At 33.9% G+C, this 15,610-nt stretch overlaps 1 long non-coding RNA gene across 2 annotated transcripts in view; it reads right to left on the reverse strand.

The window, feature by feature from the left end:
• Window positions 1–15,610, reverse strand: part of LOC134475681 (uncharacterized) — a 61,391-nt gene that overhangs the window by 557 nt on the left and 45,224 nt on the right. Inside the window, exons 4-5 of one of the 2 annotated variants that reach the window (XR_010046865.1) lie at window positions 13,061–13,254; window positions 174–268 (exon numbers count right to left, since the gene is read on the reverse strand). This is a non-coding gene — a long non-coding RNA (uncharacterized LOC134475681). Of the gene's footprint in view, window positions 1–173; window positions 13,255–15,610 lie in introns of both variants that reach the window. The other variant, XR_010046864.1, reaches the window with a different exon arrangement.

Here is a 15,610-nt window from a genome sequence, read left to right on the forward strand (position 1 = left end):
TCTTCTCTTTTGAGGCAAATATTGTTTGCTTTGTTCTGATTAATTGTTTTGCTCGATTCAGTACTCTGTTTTGATATGTTTTATAATGTTCTGTTTTTGGTTTGATTTTCCTATACCTAAATTGAATGGACAACTATTGTGAAGATAACATGATATACTATAGTACCTCTTACCGTTAATCCCAGTATCCTGCTCTGAAGTTATGTACCAATTTCACTGCATTGTCTCGATTGGCTTTCTTCTGTCTTGTTTTGTTGTATTTTACTACCTTCAAAATAAAAGAAGAAGAAGAAGAAGAAGAAGAAGAAGAAGAAGAAGAAGAAGAAGAAGAAGAAGAAGAAGAAGAAGAAGAAGAGGAAGAGGAAGGAAGAGGAAGAAAGTCAGTAAATAAACTGGGATAACATAAGAAAAGAAAAGCTATAGAAGAATTAGTTTTCATCTGTGGTCTCATTGTATTAAGCCATTTGAAAGCTATGGGTAAAATTGTACCACAAACACACTTCCCCCTCCACAATCAGAGGGAAGAAACTTGTACCTTCAGCCACTGGCTAAGAAGGTCAGCATTCAGATGTGAGATTTGGAGACGCTCTCAGGAAGAAAATATTTAGTTTTGACACACTGACTAAAACTCCAGAGAGAGAGGAATTGCTAACAACACTTTCGGTAAATGGCAAGGTCAAAGGGGGTCTAGCAGGACTTTATCAACTTCCAATTCTTCATGTTCATCTTGGTTAAAGCATTTTTAGACATATTGTGTTCCTGTGAGCTGTAGTTCAAGTCTGTCTTACCAGAGACAACTGAGCCTAACTTCCATATTGTTTGTATAGCACTTTAGCCTTGTTTCTATGATCACTTACTGCAGTACGATTTAATTCCATACCGAGAGCATGTCTTCCTGAGTCTGAGAGTTACATGTCATTAATAATTAAGAAGGATTAATCTTTATTTTCTTGGCCACAAACTCAATGATTAAATGATATATTTTTATTGGTTGTATATGTGTTAGCTTTTAATTCTTTGAAGGCTCTGGCAAAGGAACAGACACAAAGTTGAAATTCTGGAATTCTAAGCTGGTTATATAGAGTGATAATTTAATGCCAACTGTTTTGAACAAAATAAACAGTTAACCACAAGGCTGTTCAGAAAGTCTTTTAACTATAAGCCTCAATTCCTTAACTTAACACAGGAATAATAAATGATGCCATGCATCTGTTTCCAGGGCTAATTGATACATAAATTATGTAAAGGGGTAAATCCAATAAAAAATGTTCAGGGTATACTAGGAAATACTTTATTGAGCTATATCCTTGATGATTTAACTGAAACCTTACTACTGATTACAAGAACATTTCAAGTGTTTAAATGTTAACATTTAAATGGTTTAAGTATTTTAAAAAAGTCAAAAGATTAAAATTAATGAATATTACACTTGATTTTTATATTTTCAGTTTGTATTTTAGCAAATATGGTAATCTCATCATACATGACAGAAGATACCACACATACTGTTGCTTTTCCTGAAGCTACTGCTATTACTCAGCTCTGTACATACTCTCATTACCGAGGCTGCAATTTAATCTGGCAGAACTCAGTATAACACATTAATGTCATCATGTTATTGGTCCCCAAAAGAAAGTTTTGTGTTTTAATCACATATAATGCTATAAATTTATAAAAGATATCTAAGCTGTGACAGAATACATGAAAAGAAAATACCTTAAATAACAAAGACCTAACTCTAGCGGCTTTTTAAATTAATTCAATTTATTTAATCAAGGATCTCACAAGATTCTGCTCACTAAATATAGCAGTGTTTCACTGGATCCAGGAATACATACAGATCATCAGATTATTCCTAAGACTGACTTCTGATCTATTGGAAATGTGGCTTCAAAAAACATAATTCCCCATTCTGAACTGCATCAGTAACACTGAGATAATAGTCCCTTCAATGTATTCCCATTTTCTGAAATTTTGATAAGAAACATTATTAGAAATGTAGACATCTAATTTCAGATAAAAGATTTCATTTTCACTGTTTCTTTTAAACTATTTCTTAGTTTCTTATTGCTTGTACAGCATAGCAGACACTCATAAATCAAAGGTGAAAAGAATTACTTTAGCTCATAGATGGTGAAGGTTTAGTTGAACATCCCCAAGGCAAATGAGAAACTGCTCATTCTATGGCAGACAAAAAAGCGACGAGCCTGCCTTTCTTCTATGCTTTTGAATTCTACCCAGGCTACAGGACTATTGTTTGGTGCCACTGCACTCAGGCTTTCCTTCTTCAGTAATTCCATCTCCCGTGACCATGCTAAGCCAAACCCATCTAATGCAGCACACTACACCCACAATCCAGCTGCCTCCTCAAAGCCCTATCATGAACTCAAGAGGTTTTGTGACATCTAGACATGAACTGTAGCAACTATTTTAAATGTTTTGCTCTCTTTTTATAGCTCCATATTAATCTCTGGAGAATCCTGTGGTTCACAATTTGTACATTAATATGTATAATACAAAGAATGGTAAGTATTGCCTAGTTTCTCATTTTTGTAAAAAGTTATGAATAAATAAAAAACATTGAAAATGTATTGGACTAAACTAGATTCAGTTAGTTGAAAACATTGTAGTTTGTGTACAACCGTGTAGAAATAAAATTGTCAAAGATGCTTCTATTGATTGATCTTTACATACAGAATATGGAGCACTTGACTCTTACAAGTTGATTTATGAATACTTCTTGATAAAACTGATCAACCTAATGAAATACAATATTTAATCAATAAAACTAAAAATATTCACAAGTCATTCAGTTTCTCACAATTTAAACGGCCTGCTTTTTTTTTTTTTTTTTTTTTTTTTTTTTTGCAGTAGAGAGGTGTTCTACTACTAAGCTACATCACCAGTACTATTTACTATCTTATTTTGAGATGGCAGCTCTTTCAATTTCCCAGGATGGGCTTAAACTTGAAGTCTATCCAAGCTTAGCCACCTAGCAGTGGGATTATTAAGAGATGCCACAAACGCCTAGCTTTAATGTACTTGCTGCTTCACTTAGATTCTCACAGTGTGATGTTCTCTACCTTTTTGCATAATATGCCAATATTTTCTGGAACTTTTCAAACTCTAAGATTAGTTTCTCACAATAAGCATTCATTCACACACCCTAGTGACAGACACTTCTTGAATGTGCACAGTTTGTCTAACACTATACTAAATGCTTAGGCAAAGACAGCATAATTTCAAATAAAAGAAAAAGAAGCATATTAACTCATTATCTGATAAGTTTTGCAAATAAAATATGATCTACAATATTCAGCGTAATTATTTGATTACTTTAATGACATAATTACAGGTGCTTAATATAATGTTGTAATTTTTTAGATATATCAAAATCACTGATTTTATACCCATTGTAATTCAGTATTGAATTGAATTTAGTCAATTATCCCAATGATTGAACCCACTACAGCAATGCTATACTCTTTCAGAGGGTTAGTGAACACCATCAGAGGGTTTCTAAGGACAAAGTTCAGTTAAATCAAGTACTCTAAAATAAATATTGAAAGTTGTTTTAAATCCCCAATTTTGACATGTGAGCAAAATTTAAAAATTGAAATTTTGCCAGTTTTGTTTTCTACTAGAAATTCTACATCTTATTATCAGAAATCAATGTATTTCTCTCCTTTAAATTTGTGCAATTGGGTACTTTTTTCTTTAATTATTGGTATATGTTCTAAGTTTATTATGAATAGGATATACAAAGTTTCTATTACCAGCCAAGCCATGTATTATTCGGAAAGATGTAACATAACATTCTAAATTCAGTGGTTATCATGTCCTGAAGAAACTGTAGAGTAACCAACTGTGGGACAGTGGAAACTACTTTCAATAGCTGTGCAGAGACAGCCTTTGTGAAGAAGTAACACTGAGCAAAGACTCAAATGAAATTAGTGGGTATGCATGCTTTCTAGGAACATCAGGTGTATACGGATGCCATAGGGGCAAATGAGCTTGGTGTATCTCAGCAACAGGACAATGCTTCCCTCACCCCACCTTGTTAGACCTCTGTGATCATTCACATTTTGCCAGGCACTTTAACATTCTTCCCCCCTCTCTGTATAATTCCCAGGACCTACTTCATTAAAAATCAAATCTGTTTTTAAATGGTGCCTAAAACTATTTCATATAAATTAAGCACTTCTATTTCTTGGATCCAATTATCCTTCAAGTCTAGTCAGAGAAGTAAGAACCTAAAGTTATGCTTGGATCACAAAACCTCTCTTTCTTCAAGATTTAAAACACACTAACACGTAACTCAATCTTTCCCTGAACAGATCATGGTAACTATCACAAAGTTAAATAAAATTATAATCAACTATTCAGAAGAAATTATACTGATCACTTGACTAGTAAACTTAAACACTGTGCCTGTTGCCCTTTCTAAAGAGGTGAAAATCATAAAATCTTGTGTAGAGAAATTATCTAATCTTACCCTTAACCTCATTGTCCTCCATATACTAATTTTTCTAATTCTGTTTCATTGACTTTTATTAATATATGCTTGTAATACATAATGATTACATTCACTGTAGGGAACTGGTATATGTTCATAGCACATTTCAAATATTATTTTTCCTTTCCTTCTACCTCATTTTGCTTTTGAGCATCAGAGTCATTTATTTTATAGCTTTTTAAGTTAATTATCATATATTCAGACTGAAAATCAGACTAATAGGTTAAAGAATGTATAAAATATGTAAAACAATTGTAATAAAATAAGATTCAATATTAGATATAGTGACTGCACTAGATTAGAGTACTTTTCCTCTATATTTTTTAGTACCAGTCCTTTACTTTGTATATATAGTTTTTCGCAAGTAAGACTTTGAACAAGATTTTGGTGAGTGTAGAAAAATATTTCCATTGCACTGATTATTTTACATTTAGACAGTCATTACTTATTCAGTGAAAATAGAATTCTTATCACAAATATTCCTAGAGCACATGATATTCGAAGTCCTGTCATTCAGCCTTTCCCCGTGATTATGCTGGCTATAGCAACTGTGCTGTTACTGCTACAATGCAGTAAGTAAATACCAACAGAGAAAAGAATAAAAACATTTTCCTCTTAAAATTAAGAGGAGAAACCTTGTCTACCATAATCTCCTTTTCTTAGTCTTTAAATTTTGAAATGTACATGATTTTTTATAAAAGCTAAACATCCTATCAGTTTTAAGGCCTAGAAATCACTTTTTCAAGGACCTACTGATGACCTCTGAAACACAACAGTCGAGGAAAATAATAGCCCTATATCTACGTCTCTATAAGAAGGGAATAGAATAATTTTGGTGAGCATTTGGTTCCAAGAAGCAAACTACTGCTTGTCATAGAAGTCTAAGTTTATCCTCTCGATAAAACAAATTAGTTAAGATGCATGATCACCAGAATTCTCAGGAAAATCTGGGATGAAATATGGGTGACAAATGGTGCTGTTAAATCCTCTAACTTGAAAACAAGTTCTGTTGTCGTGAGAGCGTGCAGGTAATGAGTTGAATCCACTTGGCCCTAGAGAAGATGAGACTTCTTTCCACTTTTGAATTCTCTTAAGGCACTGCCAGGTCTGAGCATCACAGCCTGGTTAATAATTATTCCACAATACAGTGCATTTTCCCCTCTTCACCATTGTAGAGAAGTATTCTGAGTTGGGAGGACATTTTGTTTAAAATTTATTTCTCCAGCAATTTATAGACTGCTGATACTGAGCAAGAATGGAGATTGGTAAAATCTCTATTTGGAACTAATCAAATAGGCTGACAGTTATAAAATGTACATCAGGCTGTGGAAATTTATATGCAAACACAGAAGAAGCAGACATTGTATTTAATAACTGAAAATGTATTAGTGAGACAATGTCAGACTCCAAATGGTGGTTTGAAGACTAAACATTGAGTTATAAGATGTAGCCTCCAGAAAGGTAACAGAAACTGTAACCAGAGTCTTCATTTTATTTAACACTCTGGGTTTCTACTGGTGTTTTCTACTTCATTGCACTGAAGAGAACAGTGTGTCTGTGTGTAACTGTGTATGTCTGTATATATTTATATCTAAATGTATCTACAGATATATCTAGACATTTATATCTGTATCTTAATCTTTTTTGTTTCTGTTTCTCTCTATCTGTCTACCTATTTATATATAAAATGTTCTTCCTTAACAAAGTTACCTGCAAGAACATTCATTTCTTAGAATATACTGGTCAAGAATATGTCAAAAAATACAAATTATATTTCCAAGAAATATTTGTCTTTCCCTAAACAAAGAATTAAGCAAATGAACTTTTAAGATTTTATTTTACTGTTTATTTATTTATTGATACCAGCAATCAAACTCATGAACTTGCACCTGAAAGACAAAGTCCTGTGCCACTGAGTTGTACCCTCAGCCCTACTCTTGAAATTAGAAGTAAATTTTTGCTCCACAGTGAACTCTATCTAGCTGTACAGCCTTCGGATGTTGCTTGGAATAGAGTAGGGCTCTACTCAGCATCTTCAAACAGTTTAAGATCTTTGAGTCTATCACCCGGGTCCTGGTTTGGCCCCGCCCAGCAATCCTCAGGTAGCTGTGAGGCTCTGTGTGTGAGCTGAAGACCTCCACAGCAAACTCTATCTAGCTGTGCAGCTAAGAGACTTTGCTCAGAGCCTGATAGGGACCTACCTAGTATCCCCAAATCCTCAGGGACCTTTGGGTTATGGAATAGGTCCTGGTTGGGCCCTATGCAGTGACCCCCAAGAAACCAGGAGCTTCCAGGTGTTGAATGACACAAGCTGAAGGCCTCCACAGTGAACTCCACCTAGCCGTGCAGCCTTGGTATGTTGCATAGAACCTGGTGGTCCCCACCCAGAGACTCTAAGAAGCCAGGGCACTTTGGTGAGTAATGTGACATGAGCTGATCATGTGCCTACTGTATGCCACATATCATTCAGGCTTAGTATGCCACTCAGAACCTGGTAGGGCCCTGCCCAGTAACATCAACAGCCAGGAAAGTTTGGTGAGACATGTGGGATGTACTGAAAGTCCACTCAGTGACCCAGTGAACCCCATATATTTGAGCAGCCACTAGAAATGAAGGAAGGACTTCCTAGTGTCCTCCACTCACCTAGGGAAACTTCCTGCAGTGCAGACAGCAAGCCTCAATCCAAGAAACTACCGATACTTTGCATTCAACTTGCTGAGGGGAATTTAGGAAAATGACAAAATGAAACAGCAAAATGCAATCACAAACTTCCAGCCCATCCCAAATGAGCATAGAAGACACAGACATAGAAAAAAATGTAAGCCATGCATCTGAAACTTCAACAATAGTAGTAATTGAAGTTAAGAAACTCCATGAAGCTCTAAAGGAACTCAAATCACAAATAATCTCCTAGGTAAAACAAGAACGTTTATAATGAAAGAAATACTGAACACATGTAGTTAAAGCATAGTTAAAAAAAATAGAAGAACACAACAAAATGGTTGAAATCTTGAATAAACAATATAAGAAAGAACGAGAATGCACAAGATGGACTTAAACACATATCCAATAAATCAAAACTTTCATTGAAAGCTGGCAAAACCACCCCAATGAATGCAAAGGTGGACTTTCAGCCCTCAATAATAAGGTTGGCTAGAGTCTTACCAATTTTATTTGTTCTTTCAAAGAACTGAATTTTTGATTCATTAATTCTTTGTGTTGTTTTCTTAGTCTCTATTACATTGATCTCCATTACTTTGATCATTGATAATCTCCTCCCTTCTTTGAGCTCGAGGTGCTCTTCTTTTTCTAAATGTTTGAGGTGTAGCATCAGGTTGTTTGTGTTCATTCTTTTTTTTTTTTATGTGGGAGTTCACTGTAATAAATTTTCCTCTGAGGGCTGCTTTCATTGCATTCAACAGGCACCAATAAGTTGCATTTGTATTTCTGTTTACTTGTAGATATTGTTTACTTTCTGCTGTGAACCATTGATTGTTAAGGAGTATATAATTTAATTTCTATGTGTTTATGGAATTTTTCAGGTTCTTTTGTCATTAATTTCCAGTTTTATAGTGCTGTGATCCGATAATATGCATGGGATAATTTCAATTCTTTTGCATTTACTTAAACGTGTTCTATGGGCTAGTATATGGTCTGTTTTAGAGAATGTCCCATGTGAAGCTCCAAAGAAGGTATATTCGGTTGTTGTGAGGTGGAACACTCTGTACACATCTATTAAGTTCATAAAATTTCTTAATTTATGTTAACTTATTGTGTGTGAGGGTATGGGCAACTATTTGAACAAAAACGAGAGACATTATGCTAGCCACTGTTGATTTCCTGTTGTCCTGTTCTGAAATCCTGTTTTATTTGTATTGTTTTGCTCTGATCTGCTTTGTTCTGTGTTTTTTTTTTTTTTTTTTTTTTTTTTTTGGTATGTTTTTTTTTTTTTTTCTTTAAAAACAAAAGGAAACTTTATCATGAATCTTAAAAAGCAAGTACAGGCTTTGTAGCAAATAAAACAGAGTTAATTTTGTTTTGTCCAACATAATGTTAATGAAGGCAAAAGAAACAATTATTTGAAAACACTGAGCATTCAATTTTTATTGTCACTTTTTTTCTCTAAAAGTTTAAATCTTCAGTCATATTAATTTATAACTTTCTGAGCAGCTCATTCAATTAATGTACATATCACCAGACAATGCTGTTTTGTGCATGTTTTTCAGCATAGGAAATTACAGGAATTCTATCATTATTTACTATTTAATCAGGGGAACAGGCTTAGTGGAGAAATTCTAAATTCTAAGGGAACTTTCTCAGACCAGAACATCTCAGTGAGTAGAAACACTTGAGGAAGTTCAGCAAAGTCAGAAAAGAAAAAGCATGTGAAAGAAAACAATAGGACTCATGACCTAAGAGCAAAGGAAATTTGTACTGTACATCTGCCTCTGTGCTCTTGGCTGTTAAGCCTGTGTCAGCTCCCAGGTGTATCCTTGTGTCTGTGTGTGTTTCTTTTCTCATACAGCAAGAAATTAAAATATGCAGTTTCATTTATCATAATGCTGAATACTGTAATTTTTGAGATCTATAACAAATTATATAACCAGAAATATAATTTAAATAGAAAAAAATTGATTTTTGTTTCTGTGTATTGTGTAGCTGTACAATATTTATTTTTGAAATGTCAAACATTTCAGGGTAGTATTTACTCCAAACTCATTTTAATTAATTGTATATATCTACCTTGCATGCTAAAGAAACAATTTAAATTTCCAATCTTATTTCTAACATCCCAGAAAATAAAAAAATAATTCAGATTGTTCATAAATACTGATTTTCTCATGATGCTAATACCTTATATGTATGTTTAATCACCTCATTTTGCATAAATATAGCATAATTAAACTTTATTGCTTGTAATTTACACCATAGATAATTGTAACTGAAAGGTCACACTTGCATTCTACACCACACTCTAAAATAGAATTCCTTTCTGGACGAATAAATGTTTAGTAATAATAATTATCTTTGGAAGTATTTTTATCTAAAATTACTTTAACTTTAGAAGAAGTCAATGTTATTATTTGGTATTCTCAAAGAAAAAAATAGTTGATATAATAGGAATATATGTTCTTAGTGAAATACAAAAGATGTTGGAAAGTGATTTTCTAACATAACTGTGGCTGTTCAATTTAAATTTGAATGTTAGTGTGGAAAAGTGGTTTTTTTTTTTCATTTTTAAGAATTTGGTCTTTAACCTTTATTTATAACTGAATATTTATAAAATGTGAAGTTTTCAGCAAGAAGCTGAACTCCTGAAACTAATATGCATAATGTAGATGATTATCAAGCTTTTGGTGAATATCAATTTGGTAACTGTCAACTTACCTATCCATGTAAGAGAACTGCCTCGATAAAGAAAATGATGCTATTTAGAATACAATGTTATTATTCCAGAATATGTTAAAATATGTAGCACACTTGAATTTAAAAGTATCACAATGCTTGTTAAAATAATAGAGTATTTTCTTTAAACCAATAATTAGTGCAAATGTGATACAAGAAAGACGTGGCCAAGCCCTAATTTGCCACCATCTGTGAGTGATAACTATTTTAAGTCACTATATTTGTGGAAATTTGTTAAGGAAGCAGTAGAAAACTAACAAAGGGAAAGAATCCAGGGACAGAATGCTTCCTCAAATCTTGAACATCTTTAAAATTTATAACCATAGATTTTCCAATTTCTAAGAAAAGAAAAAGAAGCACCTGGGGAACTAATGGTGTAGTGAACATTTTGAATAGTAACTTGTCAATTTCTTGGCAAATAAGCTGGATAGCTCTCATCCTTTCTCTACTCTGGGCATTGGGTCATTCTCATACCTGAAAAATCTAACAAACTGGAGACTAAGGAAACATTCTATTTTCTTGCTATTCTATTGTTGGCTCTAGTCTCCAAATCGTATGTACTAGGAAATAATGTAGCTTGGGATTTATCAGGTAATTCTGGTTTACGCATAATTTAAATTAGAGTTTAGAAATCTGTTATTCCTGAGGAAAGGCAGAGCCTTGGGAAATGAATTCCTATTTCATCGTTCATGACAGTCTCCAAGATGCAATAGCTACAATTATCTTTGATGTTACTGTTTCCTATGATTTGATTGTGACTGATAATCACGTAATGCTCACTGTTTGGTGTGCATATTTTGGGGTATCAAGCTTAATGTGTAGGTATCCAGACAAACTATGCTATTATGTCTGGTCACATTAGTTTTTGTTGATAGGTTCCATCACTACATTTGCAGTGCTTTTCTAGATACGTTTTGTCAAAATTTGTCATGATTATATTTTTAAAATAATACCTTATACCAATAGAAAAAAATAGCTTCATCTTCTCACACAATATAGTATAAAGGCTCAAGTCTTATGCTATACTATTCTATTAATGATGGATATAACTGAAGCATGGACCCGTTATGGAGAATATCACAGGAAACCAGGAAATAGGGAAAGAGTTCCTGCATTATGGCAACAACCGATGGCATAACTGGTACTGAATTGTCTTCTTCCAATACTACAATGGATGTGAAATGTTGACATTACTGACACTTTCTTTTTGTGATGGTTTTCTTACAAAAAACCAAAAAAGACTAATACCATTTTGTTTCCATGATGCAGGACCAGCAAGACATCTTTGCACTTCTTTAGAAAAGGTATGTAAAGGATTTATAACATTTCATCAATCATTCAGACAACTCTTGGAATATTATTAGCTAAAATTATATATTGAAATATTCATTTTTAATGAAGATATCCCGATGATGGCTCTGCACAAACCACGCTCACAAGATTAACTGAAGATGTGTGGGTCTTGAACAATATAAAATGTGGAGCATACTGCTCCAATGCCCTTTACTGGGAAGTGGACACAACACAGCCTATTAGGGGTTAACCAGATCCCCATGGCTTTGGCTATTTTCACAAAGAGATGCAATACATCCATGATACAGAACCAGTATATAATTTTCTGGGCTCCTGCTACATGAGAGTTTCTTCACCTATGAACTTGTCACTCAGTAGATGGAATAATTTGCTGATAAAACAACCCACGTGCACTGTGACATATCTGGTGCAGTGCTCTTGCAGTCTACCAGAAGCAGAACTGAGTGTGTGTGTCATGAAAGCTTTCCACAGTAGTCTAAATTTCACCTCCTGCTTTTGGATATAAGTGTGTTGTTTTCAAGAATATGGATTTACAGCTCACAGATATTTACAAATCAAGACCTAGCTGCCTCATAATTCATTATGACACCATGGTATTAACAACAAACTACATAGTGATAGGATATCCATTTAATTTAGAATCTCTCTCTCTCTCTCTCTCTCTCTCTCTCTCTCTCTCTAATTATTACAATAATTAGTATAGTGAACTACTTCTGTCCATGCATACTGGCATACTGATGAGATCAGGATAATTAGCATATTCACCACCTTGAACACCTATCATTTCTTTAGGTTGCGAGTATTCAAAATTCTCTCTGCTGGCTATTTTGAAATATATAATCAATTGTTTCCAATAACAGTTAACTCATCATACTATTGTACTCAAAACAATAAATACAATAGCTATGTATCAAGTAAAATATAAAATAAGAAAGTAAATGTTTTGATTGTGGTAAAATATAGGTAGTACATTTAAACAATCTGTAGTGATGGGAATTACCACAAAGGAAAAAGATGTTTCTATACACATCTATGCTATTTTAGGAAGAATTCTACAAGACCTACTTTCAGTTGTTTATAAGTTACATGCAATCATTTCTACTCTACCGAAGCTAAATTCTTAAATGTCAAGAGTGATGCTAGACAATGTTTAGAAATAAAACATAGTCCTTTTATTATTTTCCATTTTTGTGACTGATTTTTTTTTTTTATTTCTGGAAGGCCCTTTTATATCTTAGCTCACAACAGAGTTTTTGTTTTTTCTTTTCTTAAAACTTGAGAATAATGCAAAGCTTCTCTCCAATGTCCTTATTTTGTCTTGTCCATTATGGGGCTACCCAATAATCGACCCTACGCTCTACAGTAACAGTCTATGTGCCACCAAAAGATGTGCAGGAACCAGACAAAATCAGTATGTTGACTCCAACTGCAGGGATACTGTGCCTCTAGGACTAATATTTTTTTGTTGTTGTTTCTATAAAAGAAGGCCTTCCCCTTCCTCCACCTGGCCAGGAAGTTTTATTTTCTTCTAGGAAAAAAAATAAATTATTTGACAAAGACCCAAAATTTTGTTATCATCAGTAACATTTCCTCTTACTATCTTGGTACTCACACTATGATCTGTTTTGGAGGTGCTGAATTTGAATCCTTAGTAGAGGTTATTATGAACCTCAGGGTATGATCTTCAGTTTGGGTGATACTGGATTAGAATTTCCTGATCTGATTACCTAAGTCTTTATTGCTAAGAACAGTATTAATTGTTTGTTCTGTCTCTTGTTAGAAAAAAGATAAAGGCTGCTTACCTTTCGAGGCAAGTCTACTCACATCGTAAGCTATGTATGCAGAGGAAGTACATCCTATATTGCCATCGCTTACTCAATAGAAGCCTGAAATATTCCTTTACATAGAAGGACTGTGCAAGCTCAAGGCATTGTTTGAGTTCTGCTTCAACTCTGCTTCTCCACGGTGGTCAATAAATCCTTTAATACATTTCCATTAACGGCTTGAGGCACGACTCACTGTGGATAACAACACACAGAATCCTTGTGTCATGAGGCAGGGCATAGAAGTATGTTTCACTTTCTACTCAGATTGTAAATATCTACAGTATTAAAGCAGAATTTCAAATCTCATGTAATCTAGAAATGTCTACATGTAAACTATTCAATAGGATATTTTTGTGAGGAAATTCCATCTTTATGTGATGGAGTTATTTAAGTTTCCAGAAACTGCATTTTCTCTCTCCAACTTGATTTTATGTAGCATATTACTGAGTAAAATATTTTATTAATTATTGAATATCTCTGCATATAGTCTTCAAAATGATAAAAAACAAAGATAAATATTACTGAATGAGTAGAATGAAAAAGCTTTTCTATAATTTTAAATTGTCCTGTTTCTATATGTTGCTTATTTTACTCAGTAATATTATTTTTATACAAAAGAGAGCACAAGGTAACTTTCTGTTGCTTTCCCCAGGAAATAATACTGATAAACTTATCAGTAAATATTTCAAGAAAAATATGTCTCTTCATATGCTACATTTCCATGTAAATAAATCTGTTCATTACTGTGCTAAATTTCTGTGGAGAAGGGTTTGAACAAGGTCTTCTCTTCAGCTTAGGTTAGCTTTGGATGCATAACTAGCCCTGACTGGACTCAAGTTCTGAGTGAGCCTCCTTCCTCAGTTTGCTGAGTGTGGGGATTTTCCCATACTAGGCTAGACTTTCCAAAGCCATTTAACAATTACATACTAAGCAGGGTTTCGTTAAAACAGAACTCTTTATGTCTCTGACAAACAGATTGACTTTCCTAAGCTTAATAACTGTGCTTAGAAACTTTTATATCAAATAAAAATTCAAATTTTAACTCAGTGATATTCTATTGATAATAAACAAATTAATGTTAAATGTGGGATTATTCTGTTTAAAAGTTTAAGTTCTTTTGTCACTTGGACAATTGTCAAAGTCTGTGCTTCCCAATTAGACCCCACGATCCAGCAAAACAAGAATGCAGAATTCTGTTCTCCTGGAAAAATATTATATATGTATATGACTACTTAGATGTTGAAATTCAAAGCCATATTTGATACAGCATTTTAATGCACATAAAAAACCTCAAAGAAACCTCTCAACACATTATCATTCCTGATATAGAAATCACATGAAATATGTGTTTCTGTGATCCATCAAGTGAATCAAAAAATCACATTATGAAGCTAGATTTTTATTCCTTTGTGAAAAGTGTGCTAGGGGTTAGTGCATTTTTGTTGAGCAGCAAATCAACAAAAGGGAGTTGAGACTAGATAACAAATTTAATTAACCTTAAACTCAATTATAAATGCTTCAGAGTAGATAAGATAGATTGACTTTTTTTGAAATAATTTTTGTGTTTTTATTCCACTTTAAAGAATACTATTACACACATTCTTTGGTTTAACATTTTTCTTCATAATTTTTCTTTTGTTTCAATGTATATATCACTCCAACTAAGGATAATAAATATGGGGGTTGTGGACATGCCTGTAATTATAGCACTCTGAGAGAGGAGGAGGAGGAGGAGGAGGAGGAATAAAAGCAGGAGGAGGAGAATTATAAGTGTGATCCAGGCCATGAGAGCCAGACACTGACTCTAAATAAATAAATTGAAAAGGTCTGTGAATGCAGTTCAGGGCAAAGGTCTGGGGTTCAACACCCAGTACCACCCGAGGAGGGGGGAAAAACACATAGAAAAACACCTCTTGTACAGTTAATTTCCCCCCTTTTCCTTTTAAAAATTACTTGCTGCCTCTAATCTCACCTATTCAGGACCTTTAATTATATTCCTCCTCTTGTAGCATTTTCTGCCAATTAGTTAACTAGAACTCGAAATAGATCCAGATTCTACCAATTTTCGCATCATTTTCATTGCTACTGCCAGGGTTTCTGTCACCCTTAACTGTCATTTACAGTATTGCAAAAGCCTTCTCACTGATATCCTGAATTTTACATTTATCCTTGAAGTCAATTCTTCTCAAAGCAGCCAAGATAATGTTCTCTTTTTTCTATTTTTAAATCACGCTGTAAAATTTATTGCCAAAATAATCTAGTGACCTTGAAATGTCACTCACTTAAAGTATGTCAGAATCCCTTATCGGCATCCCAAAGGTTTTCATAACCTTGCTTCAATTTCTTGGAAGGAGTTTACCTGAGTTTTGACACGGACTTGCTGTTTACAGCTTCTCTCAGCAGAAAAAAGGTGTGTTCCCAAATGCCCAGGCCATCAAGGAAGGGGAAAACTGACAATTCATAAAGTACGGAAGGTGGCATAAAGTAGGAGGCTTTTTGAAATCTTCACCATTATGCACATTCTTTTGTGCAGCTGACTGTGACCACA

This window comes from Cavia porcellus, unplaced genomic scaffold (genome assembly GCF_034190915.1).
Source record: "Cavia porcellus strain 051 isolate PalLab524CR breed Dunkin Hartley unplaced genomic scaffold, mCavPor4.1 scaffold_4, whole genome shotgun sequence".
Taxonomy (NCBI): Eukaryota; Metazoa; Chordata; class Mammalia; order Rodentia; family Caviidae; genus Cavia; species Cavia porcellus.